Genomic DNA, 27,180 nt, shown 5'->3' with positions numbered 1-27,180 from the left:
TGCGGCGTGTTAGCGTAGGTAGGTATTCGTGTAACCAGCGGCTCCAGAACATATCAACCAGGTACTGCGAAAGCTTCCAGCTGTCCCTCAGAGTTGCATACTCGTGCTGTAGGTCCCGACTAGGTTGGTTGATGCCTTGTGTCCCGTAGAGCAGGAAATGGTTCGGTGTGAGGGCCTCTTGATCCGCATGATCCAAAGGGATGTACGTTAGCGGTCTTGAGTTGACTATCGACTCGGCTTCGAGCGCAACAGTCTCCAGGACCTCATCACTGGGGTGGTGTGGATGATCTGCGATCGCCGCCATTGCCACCTTAACCGACCTGACCATGCGCTCCCACGGTCCTCCCATGTGTGGCGCTAGGGGTGGATTGAATAGCCATCTCGTGCTCACGTTCGTAAAGGTTACAGCGCAATGCTCCGTGATTGCCTTGAGCTGCTCCTTAAGCAAGTTGCTCGCCCCTACGAAGTTGGTTCCATTGTCTGAATAGAACGTTGCTGGTGAACCCCTGCGTGCCACGAACCTTCTAATGGCCATCACGCACGACTGGGTGGACAGGCTGTGGACGATCTCGAGATGCACTGCTCTGATTGACAGGCACGTGAAGAGCGCTACCCAACGCTTGACCGTGCTTCGTCCTTGTTTTACGAAGACGGGACCGAAGTAGTCCACCCCAGTGTGTGTGAATGGTCGTATAAAGGCAGTCAGCCGGATCTCAGGAAGAGGTGCCATGATCGGTGCCCTTGGGGCTGCCTTCTGAACACGACAATGCTGACACTGCTTAACTACCTTCGCAACCACCGAGCGAAGTTGGGGAATCCGAAACCGCTGTCTTATCTCGTTGACTACCGTTTCGTGGTTTCCATGTAGAAAACGAACATGATAACATTCTACGAGCAATTCCGTCACCCGATGACCCTTGGGGAGGAAGATCGGAAATCTCGCATCCTTGGTTACCATCGGTGCTGCTGCGATACGGCTATTCATCCGAAGAACTCCATCGTCGTCCAGCATCGGACTCAACTTGTACAATGCACTCGATCTTGCGATCTGCTTCGGTTCCGCGTCTGGGTGCTCATTGTTGTAGCTAAGCGTGACGTATTCATCCGCATATGCATGTTTTTGCACCTGTTGAAAGATCATGGCTTCGGCCTTCAGCAGCTCTTCTTGCGTAAGTGGGCCCTCAGCGTTCAGGCCTAGGAACACCTTCGTCGCTCTAACAACGTATCCGGTCGTCCGCTGAAGCCTCGACCACTTTGAGAATCGCTGAACATCTATGATCAGTGGCGATATGACTCGATGATGTAGAAAGACTGCCCGTAGTTCCTCTGCTGTCGAATACTCCTCTGAATTTTCCTTTCGCCAGCTCTCGTCCGGTTTCATCAGGAAAGCCGGCCCTACATACCACCAGTCGTCGGGTCTAAAACTGGGTCCGTCTCTCCACTTCGTTGCTTGATCCGCTACATTTACCTTCGATTGAACCTTTCTCCATTCATCAACGGTAGTCGTACTCAGAATTTCTCCTACTCGGAAGCCGACGAATTGATGATATCGTCGAGTCTCGGACTTCAGCCAAGCGAGAGCGGTTGTCGAGTCTGACCAGAGGAATCGAGCGGCCACTGGCAATGTCAGTGCCTTGCAAACGCTGTCCAGCAGTCGTGAACCGATCAAAGCTGCTTGCAACTCAAGCCTCGGAATTGAGAGGGGTTTCAACGGTGCTACTTTTGTCTTCGCAGCTATCAGTGTGCATTGAGGTTTCCCATTACTCGTGTTCCGAAGATACGCTACGCATGCGTACGCGTTCTCGCTCGCATCGACAAAGACATGAATTTGCGTCTCTTTCGGTGTATCTCTTGATCCGGTGAAGAAGCATCTTGGCACACGGACTTCATTTATCTTAGCAAGCAATCCGATCCACTTGCGCCAGTCTTCCAGTATCTCACCACGAATCGTTTCGTCCCAATCCGCTCCACTTCTCCAGATTCGCTGCATGAGTATCTTCCCGTGAACCGAGAAGTGTGCCACCAGCCCTAATGGATCAAACAGAGACATGATCGTCCGTAGGACTTGACGTTTTGTAGGTGCATCCTGACTCTCCACAATGTTTCGAACCTCCTCCTTCAGACTGATCTCGAAACTGAAAACGTCTTCTGATGGTCTCCATACCATACCCAGTACTCTCTCTACATCCGAATCCAGGTTGAGGGACTTCTGCTGAACTTTGCTGGTTTCTCCTATGCGCTCGAGCACTTCTGAGGAGTTCGACGAAAAGTTTCGAATCTCCATCCCAGCCTTGGAATGCACATGTTTCACTTCCTCTATCAGCTCTACCGCTTCTTCTACCGTCTCCACACTGTCCAGATAGTCGTCAACGTAATGGTTTTCGATGATGGCCCTGGCTGCATCTGGGAATTGGTCCGCGTACTCCTCTGCATTCCTGTTTTTCAGATACTGTGCGATGCACGGTGAGCACGCTGCGCCAAATGTGGCAACATCCATCACGAAAATCTGCGGTGGCTGCCCTGGACACTCTCGGAATACGAACCTCTGTGCCTGTTTATCCCTTTTCCGGATCAGGAATTGGTGGAACATTTCTTTAATGTCTCCACTGAATGCCACGCGCTTCTGCCGGAAACGCAGCAGAACGGTAGGTAGAGCAGTCAGCATGTCTGGCCCTTTTAGCATTAGATCGTTGAAAGAAACGCCATTCACTCGGGCTGCAGCATCCCAAATCAATCGTATCTTTCCTGGTTTATTAGGGTTCCTTACTACCCCAAGTGGTAGATACCACACGCGACCAGGTTCCGTAGACTCCAGTTCAACTGCAGTTATCCGATGAGCGTACCCTTTTTCGAGATACTCTGTGATCTGTCCCCTTACCTTCCCATCGAGGTAGGAATCTTTGGACAACTTCCTTTCGAGCGCTTCCATTCTACGCACTGCCATTGGGTAGCTATTTGGAAGGCACGGATCATCATTTCGCCACAAAAGTCCTGTCTCCAATCTTCCGTCAACTCTTCGAGTGGTTTCCTGCAGAATCTTCAAGGCACGCTTGTCTTCCTCCGATTGAGGACTGTGCTTGATGTTTGCCTCTTCTACTGCCAGGAAATGCCTGAACAGATCGTGAAGTTCTGCCTCTTTTTCGCATTGCTCCACGTGAGCATTCACGTATTCCTCAAGACTACTTTGGATAGCGTGTCGTCCGTAAATGCACCAACCCAGTCGAGTTTTTGCTGCAACCAACTCTCCAGTACCGCTTTCTCGACTCTTGAGTGCACTAATCAACTTAGCGTTATCTACTCCAATTATCAGTCGAGGAGCGACATCTGCGTACCCGTGCAGTGGCAATTTCCTCAGATGGGGATGCACTTCACAGAGCTCTTCGTAATCCACAGTCTGACTGGGTAGTTTCAACTGTTCTACCGTCCTTGCTCTCAACGGGAAACTCTTCTCCTCGCTCCGTCCTGAGACGGTTATCTGAATACGCTGTGATCCATTCTCCATTCTTTTCACATCACCCGTCCAGCTTAAACACAACGGTTCACAGGGCCCTTTTACTCCTAGCAGGTTCGCCACTTCCGCTTCCAACATGGTTGACGAGGATCCGTCGTCGAGGAACGCGTATACGTCTACGCTCTTCCCATTTCCGTACAGTGTGACGGGAAGATAGCGCAGCAACGCAGATGAAGTTAGGGAATGATGATGCTGGTGCGCGACGCTTCTGTTGGTAGATGTTGATGGTGACGGTGTAGTTGACTCTGGTTTATTCGAGTGCAGCAGAGGATGGTGACGCATGTGACAGTCTCCGACCCCACAGTCTTGCTTCGAGCGACATGGCCATGTTCGATGAGGGACTAAGCATAGCCGACACAATCCCTTCTGCCGCATTACCTTCCACCGTTCGTCCATATTCAGCTTCTTGAACTCTGTACACTCAGCTATGCGATGATTCGATTTTCCGCAGTGTAAACAGGGCTTGCTAACTGGATTGATGACATCATTTTGACCCCTAGTTTGACCCATGCTGCTTTCTGCCACTCCCGGTGCTGCGGACGCTTGTTGATGGACGAACAGCTTCTCCTTCACAGGTTTTTCCCGCTTATTTTTATCAAACTTTCCCGAACTCTGCATTACCGGATCTACGTGTAAAGTTACGTCACTTGCCATCGTTACGAGGTCCTTCATGAAATCGTTGAATGTTGCCAAGTTGACAGTATAGTAGTTTCGTTTGTAGGAAGCCCATTGCAGCTTCAGATTCGGTGGAAGCCTATCTACCAATTCTTGTAGTAGCATAGGGTTACTAACATGTTGCTGTTGGTCCGCCAGAATCATGTGTTCAACTAAGTTCTCCACTCCCATACCGAACTTGATCAAAGTTTTAAGATCATCGCCTCTGGGAGAGGGAGTTTCACGCATCCGTTTCAGGAGTGAATGGATGACCACCTCTGGTCTGCCATAAAGTCGTAGCAGCGTAGCCATAACGTGAGGGACTGACTCTGGAATCAGCAAACGGCTGCGAACGCTATCCAGAGCATGTCCTCGAAGACATCGTTGAAGTCTTGCTAAGTTCTCAGCATCATTGTACCCACACGCTTGAGTAGAATTCCGGAAGGAACTGAAGAACAGCGGCCAATCCAGAGGATCTCCAGAGAATACGGGTAGCTCTCGTGGTATCACTTGACGAGCGGCTAATTGTTCGGCTGTAGGGCCTGCTACGCATCGTGGGCGCACTGGATCAATGAAATTCTGCTGCACTGGCACTGATTGAAAGTTCCGGTTCCCCGACGCAAACGGCTGCTCAAGCCTCGGCGATGGCTCTGGTGCCATCGAATTCGGCATGCCATACTGCTGATGCCCCGACGGTGGCACAAGCACCGATGACGTTGGTACCTGATACTGTTGATGCCCCGACGACGGCACAAACACCGACGACGTTGGTACCTGGAACTGCTGATGCCCCGACGGAGGCAAAAGCACCGACGAGTTCGCGGGAACGAATTGTTGTTGCACCGACTGGTAACCGTGTGACATCATGGGTGCTGTGGTTTGCCCTTGATTTAAAACTGACGACTGCTCTCGCCCGAAATTCCTCGGAAATTCTGTTTGTTGTGATTGGCGATTCAGTTTAGTTCCCAGCTGCTGTTGGGAACTCGGTATAGTCTCATGATGTGGGACCGATGACCATGTATTTGGCACGAAATGCTGCTCTTGTCCCCCTAGAGGCGGCTGCACGTTCGGAATCGTGCAATTCAGATTGGTTGACTTTGACGGAGGCATTGTTGGTTTCTCCAAAAAACTCTCGTATCCAGGTGGTTGGAGTACTGACTGATTCCACTGGGTACGTTCATCAAGGCGTACCTGGTGCATAGAAGACGGTAACTTCGGCATGGTTTTCTGCTTGTGCTCCGGCGGTGGCAGAAGCTCCGACGATTTCGATTTGGTACCCTTCTCGTGCCCCGGCGGTGGCAGAAGCATAGACGGATTCACAACGTTACCCTGCTCGTACCCCGGCGGTGGCAGAAGCACCGACGGATTCAGATCGGTAAACTGTTCGTGCCCCGGCGGTGGCAGAAAAACGGACGGATTTCGGACGTCACACTGCTCGTACCCCGGCGGTGGTAAAAGCACCGACGAATTCGAAATGATCTGCTGGATGTTCCCTGGCAGTAGCACAGGGGCCAGCGTGTTGGGCCCGGGGGGAGGTTCACCTTTATGTGGCGTTGTTTTTGGGTGAGGAGGTTGGGAAGACTGACCCTGACTAATGACTTGCAAGCATGTTGATTTTGACTGATTTTCAGCCCTACCCATAGTCCCTAACTGATTGGATTGATTTGCTATTGGAACTACGAGTGATTGTTTTGGAGTACTGGTTTGAACAACCTCGACTATTGGTTGTAATCCTACATTCGAATTGCTACGACTAATCCTCACCTGGTCCATTTCAGACTGACCTGTACTGGTGGGTATACCATAATGTACTGAAGTGCCACCTCCGTACGACACCCTGTAAATAATGCTCGTCGCTGAAGAAGCCACTCGTTCAGAATACTGGCCATCAGTGGGCTGTGACTCACTTTGTTTCTGCACTGGCGTCCCGAAGTTATTGTTGATGGTCGTAGACTTTCCTGGACCGATCTGATCCTCCTTACTTGTTGCTGCGATGGCTGGAATCACTTCTTCCTGCCGACCAACGACGTTGTTTGCCGACACTTGAGATCCAGTCGTATCGGTGTTCAATTCCCCTTTCTGCAGCGTTATCTCGCTTGTCGACGTGAAAACTGCTTCAATCGGTTGAATCGTACCTACGACTTCGGCTACAACGCTGCCTACAGGTGTATTTCTTCCGGATCTCGATTGGTTTCGAGTTGCTGTATCCGTGAGTGTAGTAGTAGTGTTAACAGCATTTTTAAGCAAGGTAACTACTTGACCCTCTGCCTGACTTGCTGTCCCAATCCACCTACCGGTGTTCTCACGGATGATCCTGGAGCTGACTCTGCTCCTCACGCTTCGATTCTGGTCCTCTTCAAGCAGTTGGGCTTCGAGTGCCTCGAACCGCTGCTTTTCGAAATCAGCTTCCACCTGACGTCGTAGTCGCTGAAACTTTTCAGCATCTTCCAGCTCTTTCAGCTTAATCTGCCGGTCCGTATCCAGCTGCTGTAGCCGCAACCTTAATCGTGTTGCACTGAAACTACTGTCGGACGTCGTGTGGGAGCGTCTGCTAGTGCGGTGTGAAGATATCGTGACGACTTCTTCCCTATCAACGCACCTCCTGCAGGTAAAACTCCGATCTGCATCGGCAATCGAATCACCTACTCCCCCACACGAAAAGTGCACATATCCGTCGCACTTGTCGCACTGGACCAGGTTGTCGACGTTGTCCAGTCGATCGCACATTAGGCAATGGCTTTCCGGATTCATCTTTCCGGAACTTTCCATGCGGTGATCCTGTTCGCAAATCCCGACTACCACAAAATCTTTGAAGATTTGTTAGGGGGAAGTATTTCGGTATCGTGGTCAAAAACACCTCTTTGCTAGCAGCCCGGTTGGCGCAGCTTCAAAGCTGGAATTTTATTATTTGTGTTAGCTTTAGCTTGGTAGGTATAGAAAAACTCACATTTTGGTATTTTCACGAATCCTATAGGTTAGCTTTCTTCCACTACTTCCCACGTACGAATCTGTTTCTAACAATGATTAAATTAAATAGATACACTTCATTTTAAATTTCAGCAGTTACCTTTTCGATACAATAGTTTTATAAATTTAACCATGAATAAACCTTAAATTTCATTAAATTTCACAATTTTCCAACTAACAAAATCTTATTTCTTTTCACAATAAATTTACTTTGTTTATGATCTTCAACCTCTCTTTTCTTCCGTTCCAATCATTATTCTTGACAGTTAATCCACTGCCACTTATACTCGACCACACAAATCACAAAGGGTGTAACCGGGACTCACTTGACAGCCGGCGGAGTCTGCCCAGTGGGTTCGCCAACATGCACTAATAGGGGCGTAGTGAATTATCTCTTACCCTAAATATCTTAAAATTGTCTTGCCCGATTTTTGATTTTTTTTAAGCGAAAAATGCCTCAAGCACATAAGGGTTCAACTATGAGCAGACTTATAAGAAGAAAACTACAAGGGACAGCCCTACGGGGCTTTACGCAATGGTGACGTAGGACTACGTGGTATATATAATAAATGTTATTTGTTAACTGCAGCAGGAGCTTGTGTTTTGTGCAGGAATAGGAATTTGAGCGTAGTATGACTATGATTGCCCTGAAAAGAACCTTTTGGTATGAATTTTAGTTGGGCCATGTTCAGAAATTTAACACTTTTGGAAAATCTTGGTGGCCCTGAAAAGGACCGATGTTAGTACAGGCTTCAAGCCTTTGGAAGATGATGATGACGTGTAGGTAACTGGATCAACAAATCGGACCGGACAATCATATATTCTTCGGTTCAATGGTCGGACCACCCAGTTAAAGCTCCTCCCCTTTTTAGTTTTTTTCTCGTTAAACTCCTTCTCTCAACAAGTTGGTAAGTCTTAGCCATTAGCAGAAAGACGTTTAACACTTTTTTCAGCGAATTTATGATCCTGTTTCACGGTCGGTTAATGCTGGGTAATGCGCAATACAGATCCCATTGAGATCACTAGCCTCTTCCCAGCAACTCCTATCCCTACCTCTCCGTGGTACCGGCCGGGAACTGTGAGCAACCTTAGGGAAGATCGGGTAACCAACCCCGGTGGGTACTTTGGTCATAGGCTGACAGGGAAGGGGGGGGGGGGGTTGCTTCGGCAAGCCTGAGCGTCTGTTCTCCAGGAGGAGCGGCTCACAACAGCGTCTGTTCCCATGTTAGGGGCGGCTGATCTACGTCCGAGTGCCAGTGAAGGACTCTAAGCACAACTGTGCACCCTGGTCCTCCGGAAAGTTAGGGGGTTGGCGAGCCAGCCGTAAAAAAAACATTGCAACGGAAAATCAACAACAGAGGAATACGAACCGAGACCAACGGCAACGACCCCAGCGACGAAATAGGACTTGCGATTGGAAACTCGGCACGTGGAACTGTCGATCTCTCAATTTCATCGGGAGCACCCGAATACTCGCCAATCTACTGAAGGACCGCGGATTCGGCATCGTAGCGCTGCAGGAGGTGTGTTGGACAGGATCCATGGTGCGAACGTTCAGAGGTAATCATACCATCTACCAGAGTTGCGGCAACACACGCGAGCTAGGCACAGCTTTCATCGTGATGGGCGAAATGCAGAAGCGCGTGATCGGTTGGTGGCCGATCGACGAAAGAATGTGCAGGTTGAGGATCAAGGGCCGATTCTTCAACTTTAGCATAATCAACGTGCACAGCCCTCACTCCGGAAGCACTGATGATGACAAGGACGCATTTTACGCGCAGCTCGACCACGAGTACGATCGCTGCCCAAGCCACGACGTCAAGATCATCATAGGAGACCTAAACGCTCAGTTAGGCCAGGAGGAGGAATTCAGACCGACGATTGGAAAGTTCAGCGCCCACCAGCTGACGAACGGGAACGGCCTACGACTCATCGATTTCGCCGCCTCCAAGAACATGGCCATACGTAGCACCTTCTTCCAACACCACCTCCCCTATCGTTACACCTGGAGATCACCACAGCAGATGGAATCGCAAATCGACCACGTTCTGATTGATGCACGGCACTTCTCCGACATTATCGACGTAAGGACCTATCGTGGCGCTAACATCGACTCTGACCACTACCTGGTGATGGTCAAACTGCGCCCAAAACTTTCCGTCATCAACAATGTACGGTACCGACGCCCGCCACGGTACAACCTAGAGCGACTGAAGCAACCGGATGTCGCCTTAGCATACGTGCAGAATCTCGAGGCAGCGTTGCCAGAGGAGGGCGAGCTTGATGTGCCCCCTCTAGAGGACTGCTAGAGTACAGTAAAAGCAGTCATCACCGACGCAGCCGAGAGCACCATCGGGTACGTGGAAAGAAGTCGACGGAATGAATGGTTCGACGAGGAGTGCAGAGCGATTTTGGAGGAGAAGAACGCAGCGCGGGCGGTAATGCTGCAGCATGGAACCCGACAGAACGTGGAACGGTATAAACAGAAGCGGAAACAGCAGACCCGTATCTTTCGGGAGAAAAAACGCCGCCTGGAAGAAGCGGAGTGCGAGGAAATGGAACTGCTGTGCCGTTCTCAAGAAACACGGAAGTTCTACCAGAAGCTCAACGCATCCCGCAACGGCTTCGTGCCGCGAGCCGAAATGTGCAAGGATAAGGACGGGAGCCTCTTGACGGACGGACGTGAGGTGATTGAAAGGTGGAAGCAGCACTTCGATGCGCACCTGAATGGCGAGGAGAACGTAGGCACGGGAGACCAGCGAAATGGAGGAAACGACTACGTCAGTGCAGCAGAGGACAGAACTGACCCAACTCCCACGCTGAGGGAAGTTAAGGACTCCATTCAGCAGCTCAAAAACAACAAAGCAGCTGGTAAGGATGGTATCGCAGCCGAACTCATCAAGATGGGCCCAGAAAAGTTGGCCACCTGCCTGCACCGGATAATAGTCAGGATCTGGGAAACAGAACAGCTACCGGAGGAGTGGAAGGAGGGGGTAATCTGCCCCATTCACAAGAAAGGCGACCATTTGGAATGTGAGAACTTCAGAGCGATCACCATTTTGAATGCCGCCTACAAAGTGCTATCCCAGATCATCTTCCGTCGTCTATCACCTAAAATGACCGAGTTCGTGGGAAGTTATCAAGCCGGCTTCATTGACGGCCGATCGACAACGGACCAGATCTTCACCGTACGGCAAATCCTCCAGAAATGCCGTGAATACCAGGTCCCAACGCATCATTTGTTCATCGACTTTAAGGCGGCATACGACAGTATCGACCGTACAGAGCTATGGAAAATCATGGACGAGAACGGCTTTCCTGGGAAGCTGATCAGACTGATCAAAGCAACGATGGACGGTGTGCAAAACTGCGTAAGGGTTTCGGGTGAACTATCCAGTTCATTCGAATCTCGCCGGGGACTGCGACAAGGTGACGGACTCTCATGCCTACTCTTCAACATTGCTCTAGAAGGTGTAATGCGACGAGCCGGGCTCAACAGCCGGGGTACGATTTTCACGAAATGCGGTCAATTTCGACATGGACATTATCGCAAGAACATTTGGAACGGTGGCAGAACTATACACCCGCCTGAAACACGAAGCAGCAAAGGTCGGACTGGTGGTGAGTGCGTCAAAAACAAAGTACATGCTAGTAGGCGGAACCGAACATGACAGGATTCGTCTAGGAAGTAATGTCACGATAGACGGGGATACTTTCGAGGTAGTGGAGGAATTCGTTTACCTTGGATCCTTAATGACGGCTGACAACAATGTGAGTCGTGAAATACGAAGGCGCATCATCAGTGGAAGTCGTGCCTACTGCGGGCTCCAGAAGAAACTACGGTCAAAAAAGATTCACCCCCGCACCAAATGTACCATGTACAGAATGCTAATAAGACCGGTGGTCCTCTATGGACACGAGACATGGACTATGCTCGAGGAGGACTTGCAAGCACTCGGAGTTTTCGAGCAACGTGTGCTAAGGACGATCTTCGGCGGTGTGCAGGAGAACGGTGAGTGGCGGCGAAGAATGAACCACGAGCTCGCTGCACTCTACGGCGAACCCAGCATCCAGAAGGTGGCCAAAGCCGGAAGGATGCGGTGGGCAGGGCATGTTGCAAGAATGCCGGACAACAACCCTGCAAAGTTGGTGTTCGCTACTGATCCGGTTGGCACAAGAAGGCGTGGAGCGCAGAGAGCACGATGGGCGGACCAGGTAGAGCGTGATCTAGCGAGCATTGGGCATGACCGAGGATGGAGAGCGGCAGCCGCAAACCGAGTATTGTGGCGTACTACTGTTGATTATGTCTTATCTTAAATGTGATGTTGTACAAATAAATGTATGTATGTATGTATGATCCTGTTTCACGTCATCTTTCTTATTTATGCCTGTTCAGATAAATGAGTATTTTTATTTGTTTTTTTCTACTGCGCTGAATGTCGGTTACGCGCTCGAATAATTGAAAATTCGATAAATATTTAATCGAATAGCTGGAAAAGTCTTTACGATTAATCCTTAATTGGAATAATTGGACTTTTAGGCATCCCTAGAAAAAAGTGCAATTTCATGGATTTTGGTGGTCCTTCGAAAATGTTGAACAGCATAATTGCAACCAGCAAGTGTAACTCAAGAACCGAAAGCGGTGCGATGCTTGTTTTCATTGCTATGACGACGACTGAATTAAGGGGCTTCGAAGCAGAGGGGTGAAAGTCAATTCTCTTCATCGATTTCCTCTTTTGATGACCATGGCTTCACTAACCCATTTCGCACTATTTCTGCTTTGCTCTTCTATCATCCAGAACAACAAACCTATCAATGAATGTGTTTGCCGTCGAGTTATTAACGAAACAGAAAGTCGATGAAGAGAATCGATCAAAAACACTTGCACCCCTGCTTCCAAGTTTGGTTACAAGATTACAACTCTGGACAGTATTTTGTGTGGTCGTTGGGGGCGTGTTGTTCTAAATATAGCGATGAGTTTGCAAAATGTTACGCAATTGCATCCTCCCTATTCGCACACGCCCGAAGATCGGAGGCGAATGCCACTTCGACTTGTTTCGTCTAGTTACTATCGACTCTCTGATGATAGTGTTGGGGAAGCAGCAATGCTACATCGATATGTTTAGTCTGGAAATGATTATCTGATGACTGTGTAAGGAAAGCAGCATATGCATGTACGTAATTGAAGAATTTGTTAGTTATTTCGACGCTATTGTTGAAAATCAACGGCTGGAAGCACTGCTGTCGATGCGTAGGAATAGTCATGATCGATTGGTGTCAAAATTATTGAAATTGGTCCAGGGGCCGCTGAGTTATTAACGTTCAAAATCTTTCATGTTCCATTTGTGGTTTTCACACAGTGTACCCCCATTTAGAAATCACAGACGTAGTCCTACGTCAAAAAAATCAAACAAACTAGTCCGTGGGGATCACAATTGATTGCCCCTTCTCGCTATCAATTATGAAAGACGACATTGCATCTATATACATATGGCAAATAGAGCCGCACCCTTCGACATTGTTGCAAAATCATACGCACACAAACACAAAGCCATCAGTCTACAACCGACGATCGATTACAATCTTCAAATGTGGGTCTTTGGAACTGACTCGAACGTCACCGTCCTCAGCCATAGCACAAAGTGACCGATTGATTATTCCGATCACACGATCCTTCCTACCATGTGCGAATCGTAATAATTTCAACAACTCCATCGCAATAAACTTTACTGCACGTGCCATGCACCACGCGGAATTTTCGTTTTCCGTTGGTAGGATTTATTGGACAAGTGATTTGTGTCTATCGGATAGCGCGAACTCGACGCAATATATTCGCCGTTTAGATGTTCACGAATTTCCTCCACGCAAGATATCGGTTTCGATTGTTTTACCAACTCACGACAATCGAAATAGACTATCCAGTATCCCCAGTAGTACCGTGACTCGGGCAAGTTTGTTTACCGACCTTGACATTGTCGAGGTGGGGGTGGGTGGATGGTTGGTGGTGGCGACAGAGGGAGACCTTCAACCCCGCACGAAGACGAAAGTTGAAATTTAAAATTAAACACCATCAACACACCATCTATGGGTAAGTAGGTGTATCGAACCCGCGCGGGAAACTCCGACCGGCACGCAATCGCATAATTTCGTTGTTTGATCAAAGAGTGATATTGCGCGCGAGGAATTTGCTTATAGCTATCGTTCTTAGCGAGGGGGTTCAGAGTCTGCCGGGAAGGTTGGCCGTCGTTTGGGTATGTAAATGGTAAAACGAATATGCCATATCGTTTACGGCGGGGGAGTTGACTTTTGGCAATAGAACTATGTTTACGGTCGGTGCTTGATCCTGACATTGGGGAAAACTAACTCTCATCATTCAATGCCTGTCACGTTAGTTTTCATATGATGGGGGCCGCACAAGGATACCATCTACGGAATTCGTGATACAACATTATCATGCTGAGAATTTAGCTCAAAACTATATCGCTTCAAAGTTGTTTATCAATAGTATAAATGCCATTTCACACGCCACAAACAACCAGATCGACGGGAAACTAAAACCCACTCACTCGACGGAAGACGACGACGCCGACGACGATGACGAACGGTGCTACAGCTGGGTGTCAACAACACCTGTTGTGTGCAGCGACTGTATCATATCATTGTAGGTTATGGGGACAGTTCGCCTCATCTGCATGCGGTAAAATACCGGTCGAATGCGAAACAACTCACACCACCACCACCACCGGTTGGCTGCAATTATTCTTGTCCCTGGATAAGGCATTATCAAATAAATACAAGCCGTGAATTGGATTTATATGAGCAAAGTAGGTACATACATAAATACCACGTGCGACACCGCGTCTGCTGCGGTGGACCGAACGGAAAACGATTAGGCTAGGCAAATTATGATCACGGGGAAGGTCATGTGGCGAAACATTTAAAGTTGGATCGTTGACGAAGATTGTGCTTATCTGGAGATGAGATTTGATGGTTTGAAGGGGGTTATGGGGGTGACTTCACTAGTTCACATCTCATCCCCGGACAAGTCACGAATGACCTAAAAAGTGTAAAAGTCACTATGAAAAACAATATTTAAAAGAAAAGCTGACAGCATGGTAGTCACTGACTGCAGCGCTAGCGTGCATGTATATAATAGTATATAATATTGAGATCCTGATCATCTGGGAAGTTGCTGTCTTCGGCATCATTCTTTGAATGATGAGTAGATTAGTTCAGAATTCAATGGCACTAGTATACATGTGAAATTTTTGTGATCCTGATTATCTAGGAAATTGCTGCCTTCAGCTAATTTGATCAGCATATCAGGTGGCTAAGCTAACAGGATCAAAAATCATTCATTACGCGGCGCTAGCGATTATACGGACATCCTTCTTCATTCTTCTTCCTCGCATTTCAAGCTTATTGCTTATCGCATATTAGCTTATTGCGTGCTCTCAACTTAGTGTTCTAGATGCACTTCCACAGTTATTAATTGAGAGCTTTCAATGCCTGTCCCTTTTTGTATTCGTATAATTGTGTGGCAAGTACAATCATACTCTAATGCCCAGAGAAGTTGATAAGCAGGAATCGAACCCAGCTACCTCAAGCATAGTGTTGATTTGTAGCTGCGCCTTTATCCACTGAGAAAACTTAATACTTTTCCGACTACAGCAACTTCCCATCAGCATCTCTAGATAAGCATATTTTGGTACTTCATATGAACACTAACGCAGTTGTTCACCATGTAGAAGCCCTTTTTTACCGAAGACAGGGCTGATAGTGGATATGTGATATAATACTAGTAACGATAATACTGATCAAATAGTGGCTTTAAAACTATCAAGTGGCATTTATCGATCGGAACGATATTGTTCAAACCATTCGTTGATTGCAACCCACTTCGAAAATTAAAAAAAAAACTCAACCCATCATGAGCATTTTCATGCTTCTTTAACCCTCCGTTACTCGCGCCAACTTTTGTAACACGAGTACTTGCGCGTTGTACTTTGTAGAACAGTGTGAGTTTTCCATTGCCATTTTGCAGCCGAGCTACCAATCGATATGAAACCAACAGGTATTCCTTAAAAAAACTTGTTTTTAACTAAACAAGTTAAACTTTTATCACAGTTAACTCCCAAAACTGCGGATAATAGAGAAAATGTGAATGGAAACCGCGTAAACGGTGTCCGTACTACGTGGGATTTGACTTAATTGGTTACAACATGGAAAATCTCGAGATCCTGACCAGCTAGAATGTTACTGTCTTAGGCAAAGTTGTTCTAGAGATCATAATCTTTTCACTGGTGGAGAATAGTTTAGAATTTTCTCACTACGTAGCGCTAGAGTACATGTGCAATTATCGCATGTAATATATCTCGCGATCATGACCAGATAGAAAGTTACTGTCGTCGACAAAGTTTTTCATGAGATCGAAGCCTATTTCTTGGTGCACAATAGTTCAAAATTTTCTCAATACGCGGCGCTAGTATACACGTGAAATTCTCTTATTAAATATCTCGAGATCCTGACCAGATAGAAAGTTACTGTCTTGGGCAAAATTGTTCAGAAGGTCAAGGCCTTTTCGTTGGTGGAGAAGTTCAGAAAATTATCACTTCGTGGCGCTAGTATATACGTGCAATTTTCGCATATACAGTAGCTCGATATTCTGAGTAGATAGAAAGTTACTGTCTTAGGCAAAGCTGTTCAGGAGATCATAGCCTTTTTGCTGGTTAACAGTAGTTCAGAATCTTCTCACTAGGTATTACTCGTATACATGTTAAGTTTCCGCATGTGATACATCACTGGATCCTGACCAGATAGAGAGTAAATGTCTTTGGCAAAGTTGTTCAGGAAGTCAAGATCTTTTCGTTGGTGGACAGTTGTTCAAAATTTTCTCACTACTTGGTGCTTGTATACACATGCAATTCTCGCATATACAATAGCTCGAGATCCTGAGCAGATAGAAAGTTATTGCAAATTTGTTCAGGGGGTCCAGTCTTTTTGGCTGGTGGACAGTAGCTCAAAATTTTCTCACTACGTAGCGCTATAATACACGTAAAATTCGCGCATGTGGCTTGTTTCGAGATCCTGACCAGACCAGACAAATTGAAAATTCTGAGCTACTGTCCACCAGCCAAAATACCTTGACCTCCTGAACAACTTTGTGCTAGACAGTAACTTTCTATCTGATCAGGATCTCGAGATATAGCATATGCAAGAAGTGTACATGGATACTAACGCCACGTGGTGAGAAAATTCTTAACTACTGTTTACCAGCCAAAATGTCTTAACCCCCGAAGCAACTTTGCCGAAGACAGCAACTTTCTAGCTGATCAAGATCTCGAACTATTGAATATGCGAGAAAGGCACGTGTATACTAGCACTGCATAGTTAGAAAATTCTGAACTATTGTCACCCAACAAAAAGATCTTGACTTCCTGAAAAACTTTTCCGAATACATTTACTTTCTATCTGGTCAGGATCTAGAGATATTTTATATGCAAGAGTTTCACATGTATAGTAGCGTCGCCGAGTGATAAAACTCTGAACTACTGTCCACCTGCGAAAAAGCCTTGACCACATGAACAACTATGCCGAAGACAATACCTTTCTATCTGGTTGGGAACTCGAGATATTTTATATGAGAATTTCACGTATATACTAGCGTCGCGTAGTGAGAAAATTCTGAACTATTGAGCGCCAACCAATAGGCTTTGACCTCCTGAAAAACTTTGTTAAAGACAGTAACTTTCTATCTGGTTAGGATCTCGAGATATATCACAGGCGAGAATTTCACATGTATACTAGCGCTACGTAGTGAGAAAATTCTGAACTACTGTCGGCCAGCAACAAGGCTATGATCTCCTGAACAACTTTGTCGTAGACAGTAACAGCCAGGATTTCGATACATTCCATGTTGTAATCAATTAAGTCAAATCCCACGTAGTATGGTCACAGTTTACGCGGTTTCCATTTACGTTTTCCCTATTATCCGCATTTTTAGGTGTTTACTGTAATCAAAGTTTAGCTTTTTTAGGTCAAAACAAGTTTTTTTAGGAATACTCGTTGGTTTCAGATCGATTGGTAACTCAGCAACAAAATGGCAATGGAAAACTCATATGTGTTGTACAAAGTACAACAGCGCGAGTAACGGAGGGTTAAAATAAAACAAATGAGCAGTTAACGTCAAATGACGAATCGGGAAAACTCGACCTTCTCCGATTTGCACGATTGTTTGTAATGGTCAACGATTAACGTTTTCAATAAAATTCGGTCATTTTGGATTTAGTTAAAGTTTAGTTATAAAATGGTGTCCTTGAAATTTTTCAAAATATTGTAGCACGGAAACGATACTTCTGATCGAAATGACACCTGAGACAAAGTTGTAGCAAAAAATGCTTCTTTCTGGGAAAAATAAACAAAAAAATTGTTTTATTAATTTTGAGTAAAAATTAAAAAAAAAAGAAAAATTAAACCCAAATATCTGAAAACGACCTTGCCCGATTTTTGACACTTTTTCAAAAAAAAAGCTTATGAAAAATGCAAGCTTTTGTGGTGTTTTTGATAGTACGCTTGTTTATTTTTTTCACAGAAAATCCCACCGGTGCCCTTAGATTTTTTCGCAAATTTTCTCACACGCACGTCTCTTGCCGATGATATGTGCTAACCTCTCAGTATCTTCTAACTGTCGCATATAACAGAAAATTATTTTAATTGTTTTTACTAATTTCAAGCAAAATTAAAAAAAAAATGTTTGGAACCCAACTATCTCAAATCGTTCTTGTCCTATTTAAGATATGGATTTAAAGCTTATGAAAAATGCAAACTTTTGAAAGTTTTAAAATTATATAAGTGTTTCAATTGACAAAAATCCTAGAACGAGAACGTTTGGTAAAATGTTAAAATACACAAAAAAACGTACTACCAAAAAGTAAAAAAAAAACCATAAGTTCTTGTGCTACGATTTTTTTTTTCAATTTTCAACATTCTAAAAGTTTGCATTTTTCGTAAGCTTTTTTTGAAAATAAAATTTCAAAAATCGGGCAAGGTCATTTTGACGTATTTCTGTTTTTAACATTTGTTCTGAATTTTTACTTAAATAAATTAAAAAAAACATTTTTATTTTTCCCAACAAGTCATTATTTTTCTCTGAGACTTTCGTGGTAATTTTTTTTCAAAAACTTCAAGGACGCCATTTTGAAAATTCCAGAAGATCCATAGGGTAAATTATGGCTTCGGCACCCATTGACTGTTTTCGGCAACCGAAATTGAAACGTTTATTTCACTGTATTTTCCCATCAAAACTCTTCGCTGAATGTATTAAGCCGATTCCTTACCTTTTCAGCTTCAATCAGATTACATTTTTACGACTGTGAATTCCTGTTATACCATATTTTTCTTCAAATGAAATATACATACTACAAAATACGGCTGATTTCGAGTTGCCGATAATAGAACAGCTGGTTAACACGCAGTTCAAATGGAAAGGGTGCCGAAGAAAAAGAGACTGCCGACAATAGTCACTCTCACCTGAGAAGTTTGGAGCGTTGTAAAAACATGTTCAACCCGTTTTGATCAATTCTGTCGATTGGAATTGGTAGAACAGCAAGCAGCATATAAATGTCAACAAACAAACCTGTCATGTATATGTGTGACGCTGAGAAATCGCTAATAGAAGTTCGGACGCTGCTTAGATTGACGAGAATACGTAAATTCCCCTACTAGCTGAATTTTGGGAAAAATGTTAATCATTGCCAATTAACAAATAATTACGCAAAGTATCATACAAATCGGAGAAAGTCGATTCAAAAAATTTCGCAACTTTGCCTGAAACTAATGAAATGCTTCAGGATCCCTTAATTAAGTTCTCGAAAAATCAGTATTAAATTCCCGGTTTTTTCCCGGATTTCCCGGTTCAAGTTTTGAAATTTCCCGGTTGTTAATGTTCAACAAAAACGAAAATGTATGCATTTTTAAAAACGTGGCCAACTGTAAATTTTCGGAGGTTATTTGTGGGAAAAATAAAAGCAAAATTCAGTGCAAAATAGCAGTCAACACACAGAAATACAGTGGCGTCGCGTAACCTCACTTTTTACCTGTGCACCAACTTTCAAAAATAGATTTAATGCCATATTCATACTCTAATCGGTTGAAAAATACACTTAATCTTCTAGTTTACTTGATATCTATCCATGGTAAGCAATATTTTGATAATTGTTTATGTTTTGAGAGTTGGTGCACAGGTAGATTGAGGTTAAGGCGACGCCACTGCAGAAATAGAAATGTTAATACTTCCGACGTCGTCACAGCCCACTTCTATCTGTGGCTATTCCTAAAAAGCTCCTCTACCTTGTCTCTACTGCTGCCGCTGCTTGGGATTTTAGAAAGGTAGGCAGTGAATTTAGAAGAACTAAAATGCCGGAAATGCAACGAGTGACACTAACTACATTTAACAAATCAGGCTATCACAACATTTGTAGTTCATTGCTTATTTGTGGAGTAGTGTTAAGCTTAAATAAGGCTTGTTCAATCTTTAGATCAGCTAACTTATTGAGATTGAATTATGGGGATACAACTAGCTTCATGCACTACTAATCAACAATATATTCAGCCTGCTGTTAATCTGCTTTGTACACCTTAAATCAACCAATAATCAGCTTCTGTTCTTACTGTTCAGCTTGAATTGTTACTTGGATAGTTCTCTACGGGCACGATGCTCAAGGAGGACCTGCAAGCACTGGGTGTTTTCGAACGACGAGTGCTTAGGACCATCTTTGGCAGGGTATGTGAGAACGGTGTATGGAGGAGAAGAATGAACCACGAGCTGGCGTAACTCTATGGTGAACCCAGTATCCAGAAAGTCGCGAATGCTGGACGGTTGCGTAACATTGTGACGCAGGTGCAATCCTGACGGACGTCGGACCAGGAAAAAAAAATCAGATTGACCACCCACGGCTGCAATTACACAGAGAACCAACAGATGATGTTTGGGACTAACATTCATCCTCAATGTGTAAGAACTGGAGATCTAATATTTAGCAATACCAGCGCCGGCCGTGTCCGAATGCAGGTCAACTAGGGAATGGGAAGGAATGTGTTGACGTGGTACTCGCTGTGAAGGAAACCGAGAAATCCTCTGCGCTTCCACGAGAAATCACTGGGATGTTGGATGTGGGGAAAGTTTGCACGCACACGCAGGGATCGTTTTTTGGTATAGCGATTATAATACACAACACACACACACACACACACACACACGCACGCGCGCGCACTCATCCAATTTATATTTTTAGATCAGGACCCACACTGTGGTAAGTGATGAGATCGGTGTTAAAGAAGAATTCGTTTTCATTAAAATCTAGTGGGTATAGAATAAGGCAAAGTGAAAAATTGCAAGGAAGGGGACGGGCCTGGGATTGAACTCCCGACCTTCTGCTCAGTAAGCAGAAACGGTAACCACTTAGCTACCGAGCCTCGTCTGACGGACGTCCGACAAGGAAAAGTAAAGTAAGTAGGTAATTTTAAAAGAGGAGTTGTGAAAAAACTGTTAGGAAAAGTCCTATGCGATTATTGGAGGCGAACCAGCCCCAGGCTGAAAGCCTCCCTAATAAAGATAAATTAATTAATTAATCCTATGCGATTCTAAGAAGATTTGATGATCGTCGGATGAATTTTAAGAAAAATTCCAAGAGAATTATGATGAGAATTCAACAAGACACAGCGTTCTAAGAGTGTTCTGGCGATAATTTCAACCCTAGTGCGAAAGATTCATCACAGAGTTCCAACAAAATTTATTGCATAAAAATAGCTAATAATTAGAAAACAATTCTTTAAAATACTCCACAATACAATAAAATTTCAAAAGCTTATGCTATAGAGTTAAAAGAAATTTTTTAAAAGAATTTCAAAGGAATCAAAGTTTCCGAATAAATTCAACGGAATTCTAAGAAGGATTCCAATCAAATTCTTAGAAGGGATTTCAAGGGAATTCCAAAAAGAGTTCAACGGAAATTATTACGCTGAGTGTTTTCTGGTCAGTTTCAGAAGAATTCCATGATAGGATTCGTATCATGAGATTTTTTAGTAACGAAAAAATAAAAACCCTGAGAAGAATAGTTCAGTTTCGATTTTAACAAATATTTGTTTTCAAAGTCCAGCATCTTCAATATTTTCTTTTAAGGTCACTTTACACTTAACACCTGAAATTGAAACGACAAAAATCAATTTGAAATATTGCTGAGTGATTAAAATCTAAAAATAATAAGACGAGAAACTGAAGAAAATTATGCAGCAAATAGAGCAAGACATTCATTTGGTAAAGAATCACTCTGTTTTGATGGCTTATACTGAAATTCTAGTGTAAAAATTTGTTTCTATGGTATGGTTAATTTATTTTTCCCGGTTCTCTCATCGAATTCCCGAGTTTTTCCCGGTTACTTTTCAAATTCCCGGTTTGATGGCCACTAGACTGATGCAAAATTTGACTTTTTCGCTCCACAGTGCTTAAATGGTTTCAAATCGGATCCTGATTAGCCTCCCAAAGTTACAACTCATTTGGTTAGAAACAGACTTCGCACAAGCCATTTGAAGTTTACATGTAAATTACAATGGGAAATCTCAACTTTTTGTTCATTGCCTTCTAGTCTTTTTCCATATTGAGCTGCGAAACAGTTCAATACCCATTCTCATAGAAAATTTTCTCAGCTACAACTTTACTGAAGACCGTTTCTATGTAAAACGAGACAGGAAAAAGTTATTAATTATTTAAGATATTGGTAAACTTATGACATGATCAAGCAGTTGCTCTGTAGGCAACACTGTATTTTGCAGTGTGACATAGTAGCCATGATTTTTGTGTCCTATTCAACGCCCCAGAAACACCAATGTTGCCTGCTGAGCCGTTGATTGAGCATGATCATAAGACATCAGCGCATTGAACCATTGATAACTTTCGATCCTTGCATTTAATCAAAAAGTGGTCTTCAGCAAAGTTGTAGCTGGGAAAATTTCCTACAAGTACAATTGAAAGTTTTTGAAGCAGACCGATATTGTGAATTATTAGATAGACATGAACAAAAATCTTGGTTTTACCATAGTAATTCCCATACAAACTTCAAATGGTTTGTGCCATCTCAGTTTCTCACCAAATGGGGTCAAATTTTGAGAGGTTAGTCAGGATCCGATTTGGAATCGTTTAAGTATTGTGGAGCGAAAATTTCAAATTTTGCATCACTCTAATGGCCACCCTGTAAGAGTATTCTAACCTCCATTTCCTCACTCTGCACTCATATTTCCAACTCTATTATCTTCAAACAAACAATTTACTAAGTTGATTTTGGATCCAGATCGCGACAAACAATGTCGTGGTTCTCAGAATTTTGTAAAAAAAAATGTAGTCACAAAAGATTTTTTTAAGTTCGTCACTAGGGTGACCATTTCCATGTTAAGGTGGTCCAATAAATTGTTGTTTTTTTTCAAAAATGACTTTTTTCAATAATTCATAACTTTTGAACCACTGGATCAAAGATCAAAAAATATTAAATGAAAGATAATTAAAAATACTTTTTAGGAAAAATATAATAATATTTTAATATATGAATTTTATATTGAAATTTGTTGTATTTGTTTTTTATGGTTTGTATCTTTTGTACTGTCATTAGGGTGACTTCCATGTTAAAATGGTCAAAAAAATCGATTTTTTTCAAGCATTACTTTTTTTTTCAAAAATTTCAAGGATTTAAATACCAAATCCAAAATATAGTGATATTAAAGAATTAGGATTTTGTATTGAAAAACATCGATTGTATTTGATTTTTTAATGGTTTTATGGTTTACACAACATATAAAAAACAGCGATGGATTTTTTTCGTTTTTGACTTATATTTTTTGAAGTTATCAAATTTTGAGTTTTCGCTCGATACTCCAATAGTATCATTATATTTTATTTTTTTCTAAAAAGTATTTTTCATTACCTTTCATTTGATATTTGAATCTTTGAAATCAGCTCAGTGGCAGCGTTGCCAGATTGTGTTCGGGCTTATTGGTATCAATGGTTTAAAAAAATCGGTATTTATCAGTATTTACAATTTTAATTAATTTTATGTTGTTGATGTTTCCGAAAGCGAAAATTTGAACTTTTGAAATAAGAATGGCCTTCCCAGGAAATTCAGAAGAAATTTCTGGGGAATGCTTCAATTAGCTTCTGAAAAAAGCCGAAAAAACTTCCAGAGAAAGGAAAAAGAAGCTTTTCTGGAGGAAGTTTGTAGAAAGTTCTACTGTGTTACCTGACTTCTACGAGTACCCCGAATACAAAGTATAGTTCGTCTTATTTTTCATTACAAATGCTATGCGAAATTAGACGAGTAATACGTTGTATACGGGGTACTTGTATACAACGTATATTCGTTACAAGTCAGGTAACACAGTAGGAAAAGTCGCAAAAACTCCGAGGAACTTCCAAGTAAAATATAGAGTAACTTTCGGGGCAAATTTAAAGAAACTTTCGATGAAAATCGGATGACACATCCAGAGGAAGCCAGAACGGTTTCGGGAATCGGAAGAAAATTCCAGGAATAGCGGTTTCCAAAGGAAGCTCGGGAAAATCTTCCAATATAAGTCAAAAAAAAACCTCCGGAAGAATCTCATGGAGAAACTTCCAAAGGCAGACGAAAGACATTTCTGGGATAGTTCGATAGATACTTTCGGTAAAAGTTTGAAGGAGCTTCCTGGAGAAGATGGAAACAAATTCCTGAGGAAGTTTGCAAGAAACTTCCAGAGATATTTGGAAGAAATTTCTTAAAAAAGTAGGAAGCTTCTTCTGGTGTAGCCAGAGGTTTTCGGGACATTCGAAAGAAACTTCTAGGAGAAGTTGAGAAAAATACTCCGGAAGAAAGATTGCTGGGGGATGTCAAAAGAAATTTCCGGTGGAAATCGGTAAAATCGTCTAGGGAAAGTTAGCATAATATTCTGGAGCTGGCGGGGGAAGATGAAAGAACCTTGCAAGCGAAGCAAGAAGAAGCTTCCTCTGAGGGAAGTCGAAAGTACTTTCCGGGAGGAATCGCAAAATAAGGTGGAAGAACATAACAGGGGAACAGTTAGAATATACCAAAGCAGCTTACTACCATCACAACTTGATTGTAACTGGAATAAGTTACATATAAGTAACCACAACTGTTCAGGCGAGAAGTGTGCTGCTTTGGTACTTCGTAGGAAAGATCATAAAGTTTAAAAATAACATTCTGATGGACCTTTTTTTGGTAACATTAAAGATAAAAATATTTTTCGATTCCCAGGAATGACCGGGATGAGCCGGCAGCTGTTTCTTGATTCCTGGCTAGCCAGAAACAGAGAGGAAATGGAAACACTAGTCGAAAGAGTATTAAGCATAAAACATTTTCAAAGCAAGACTCAAAAACTTTAACATATTCCAAAATATAAAAGTCTATCACAATAGTTTTGTCTGACATGTGAGTGCGGGCAGGTAATAATCAGTTTTAATTTTTAAAAAATCTGTATAAATCGGTATAAGATCTCAAAAATCGGTATTCTGAGGAACCTTATCTGTATATCGGTATTACGTTCAAAGATCGGTACAAATACCGATAAATCGGACTTTTCTCCACACTCATGGGGCATCCTTCAGGACGACGGCTTGTTCCATAGGGAATTATGTGATGTTGTTTGCTGGAAAAAGATTTTTCTTCTATTCCCGGTGGATTTCGCGTTGGCGTTTCTGCATACGGGTTGATCAAGTCGTCCTGATTGGATTGCCCATTACTAATTGCAAGCGCCTTGCTACATGAGTGGTAGTCTCAATCATCATCAGTGAATATTATTGTGAGATGATTTTCTATTGCTTTTGGGGAAACGAACTTTGTTCGAACTTTTAACTACATCAGTTATGGCACTAGTGGTCCTTCAATTGGCCATAGGGCCTAAAACCACTTCAAATCACACGAGAAATTTTGGGAATACGAAGATAATTGTAGCGTGAATTCCAAGTGTTTTCGGAAGGGAGTTCCTAAAGTGTTCTGCAGAGATATCTGAAACTGCTATGAAGCAAATTACAAGGAAATACTGGAGAGTGCCATAAGCTTGATGAGGGGAATCATGAAAGAATCTCTTAATACATTTACATACAAAGTTCTATAGAAATCCCGGGAGGAGTTCCAATGAGATTATTAGAAATTCAAGATCCAGAATTAAGGAAAAAATAAGTTACTGAGACTTCAAACGGGTTTTGAGATCTCATGATTGTAAACAAATGCAAACAACAACAAAATCAAACGAACTTCTTGACCGGTAGTGTAATTAGTGGTGGTGGAAATTTATGCACAGAAAACAATATCATTTAAACCGTAGTAGAGTAGGTGGACCAGTTATGGCCATACGTTCCTATTATGGTGTGTTCCAGTTATGGCGTATGGAATTCCCATAGGCCATAATTGGAACACACCATAATAGGAACGTATAGCCATAACTGGTACATCTACCCTATATGCAAACATTTAAAAAAATAGTTCAAAAATAAAGTATACAATTGACCGTAAGTTTTTGTTTTACGATTTGTATTTTGTTATTTTTTTAGTTTGCAAAGTGTTCAACGTTTCAAAAATTTGCATTCCGTTTTATAAAACTTTTTTGACGTTTACAACGTTGTTTCAGACGTCATTTCGATTAGAAGTGATTTTTTCGTGTTATGATTTATTTAAAAAAAAATCAAAAGGGCCATTTTCACAATTGTTATCGCAAGTTACATGTTTTCATAGAACTTTGACTACGAAAACATACTTTCTCTTTCTTGTACAGTCACCCCAGAATTATCGGTCTCCCACAATTATGAGTCACTTCCATTTGATTAACACGCAGAGCTGACTGACCCATAATAGTGACTAGCTGGCTCATAATATACTGGGGTGACTGTATATACTAAATTTCGCCATCACAGTCGGAAAATTTCCCCGGCCTAAAAGGCGACGCAGACGGTCTACTTGTCAAAACCGTCTATGTGCTGTATTAATTTTCATCTTATCGCAAGTCGGAAACGGCAGTAGACTTCTTGTTGGCGGAATAAGTTAATCACTAGGGATTTGATTAACATGTTCCACCAAGCAAGCAGGCCAATTGCGACGTGTTAGATGTTAGCTTTCTACTATGGTCCGAATATATTTGTTCCTCCCATAAGAAGGTGCGAAAACTGTATTCTAATATTCCAGCACATTTGATGTTGCTCAGCGGCAGTTGCTGTATCGTCGCATGATTGACAAAACCAGTAGAAGTTTCATTCAATTTAAATAATACGAACAAATTGAAGTATTAAGAAGTTAGGCCAACCCTTTTTACCAATTAATGTATGCACAATTGTATCAATATTTCAGACCACTTCATTCCTTAATTTGAAAGGTAATAAATTTTAAATTGGGTTTTGAAAAACGGAATACCGCTGAAAATATTAATGTATTTTCAGAACACACTAATCAAAATCAATACGTTGGTTCCACTTGATATTCTAGATGTTTTTTTTTCCAGTGCATGTAGTACGCCATCTGTTTTTTTTTTGCAATATGAACGACCATAAAGTGGAACCCTTCCTGCTTTCCAACCTAAAACAGCAACAATTAAAAGCGTTTAAGTACTCACTCAGTATCAACCGCAGTGGCACTGCAATTATTCCGCCCCAAAACTTGCAAATTCGTTAACGAAATCCACTCACACGAAACTCCGAACCACACTGAAACGTGTGGTTCGGAACCGTTCTGCTTTATACGAGCCGTTTAACGAATGGTTCTGGTTTCGTGATATACTCATGTTTGAACAAATAAACCACTGGCAGAAAAAAAAAAAAAAAACGGACTCCACATGTATATACTTCTGCGAATACATGGAAGTTATAACGAAAATTCCTTAACCATGAAAAATAATAACAGTAATGCCGACCAAACCAAAAAAAGAAGAAGGTACCTAAACTCTCGCGCATGCATAATACGTACGGTGAATGTGAGACCTTCTTCAGCCCAGAACACCCCAGGAAGGCATTAACGAAAGAATAC

The 27,180-nt window shown here is 43.0% G+C and overlaps 2 protein-coding genes across 7 annotated transcripts in view; one reads left to right on the top strand and one right to left on the bottom strand.

The window, feature by feature from the left end:
• Positions 1-27,180, bottom strand: part of foi (fear-of-intimacy) — a 118,621-nt gene that overhangs the window by 11,614 nt on the left and 79,827 nt on the right. The window contains exon 1 of one of the 6 annotated variants that reach the window (XM_065230441.1): positions 26,771-26,946. The exons of the other annotated variants lie outside the window; for them this stretch is intronic. The gene's annotated coding sequence lies outside the window, so the exon portion shown is untranslated. Of the gene's footprint in view, positions 1-26,770; positions 26,947-27,180 lie in introns of those variants that run through there. 6 annotated transcript variants of the gene reach the window in all.
• The window catches only part of LOC135708470 (uncharacterized), a 309,553-nt gene that overhangs the window by 245,857 nt on the left and 36,516 nt on the right, over positions 1-27,180 (top strand). The gene's annotated exons all lie outside the window — the stretch shown is intronic.

The sequence above is a fragment of the Ochlerotatus camptorhynchus genome, unplaced genomic scaffold (assembly GCF_037179485.1).
Source record: "Ochlerotatus camptorhynchus isolate MF236.1 unplaced genomic scaffold, CSIRO-AGI_Acam_v1.1 ptg000330l, whole genome shotgun sequence".
Classification (NCBI taxonomy): Eukaryota; Metazoa; Arthropoda; class Insecta; order Diptera; family Culicidae; genus Ochlerotatus; species Ochlerotatus camptorhynchus.
Note: the sequence above shows the minus strand (reverse complement) of the source record. Positions and strands in the feature narration are given on the sequence as shown.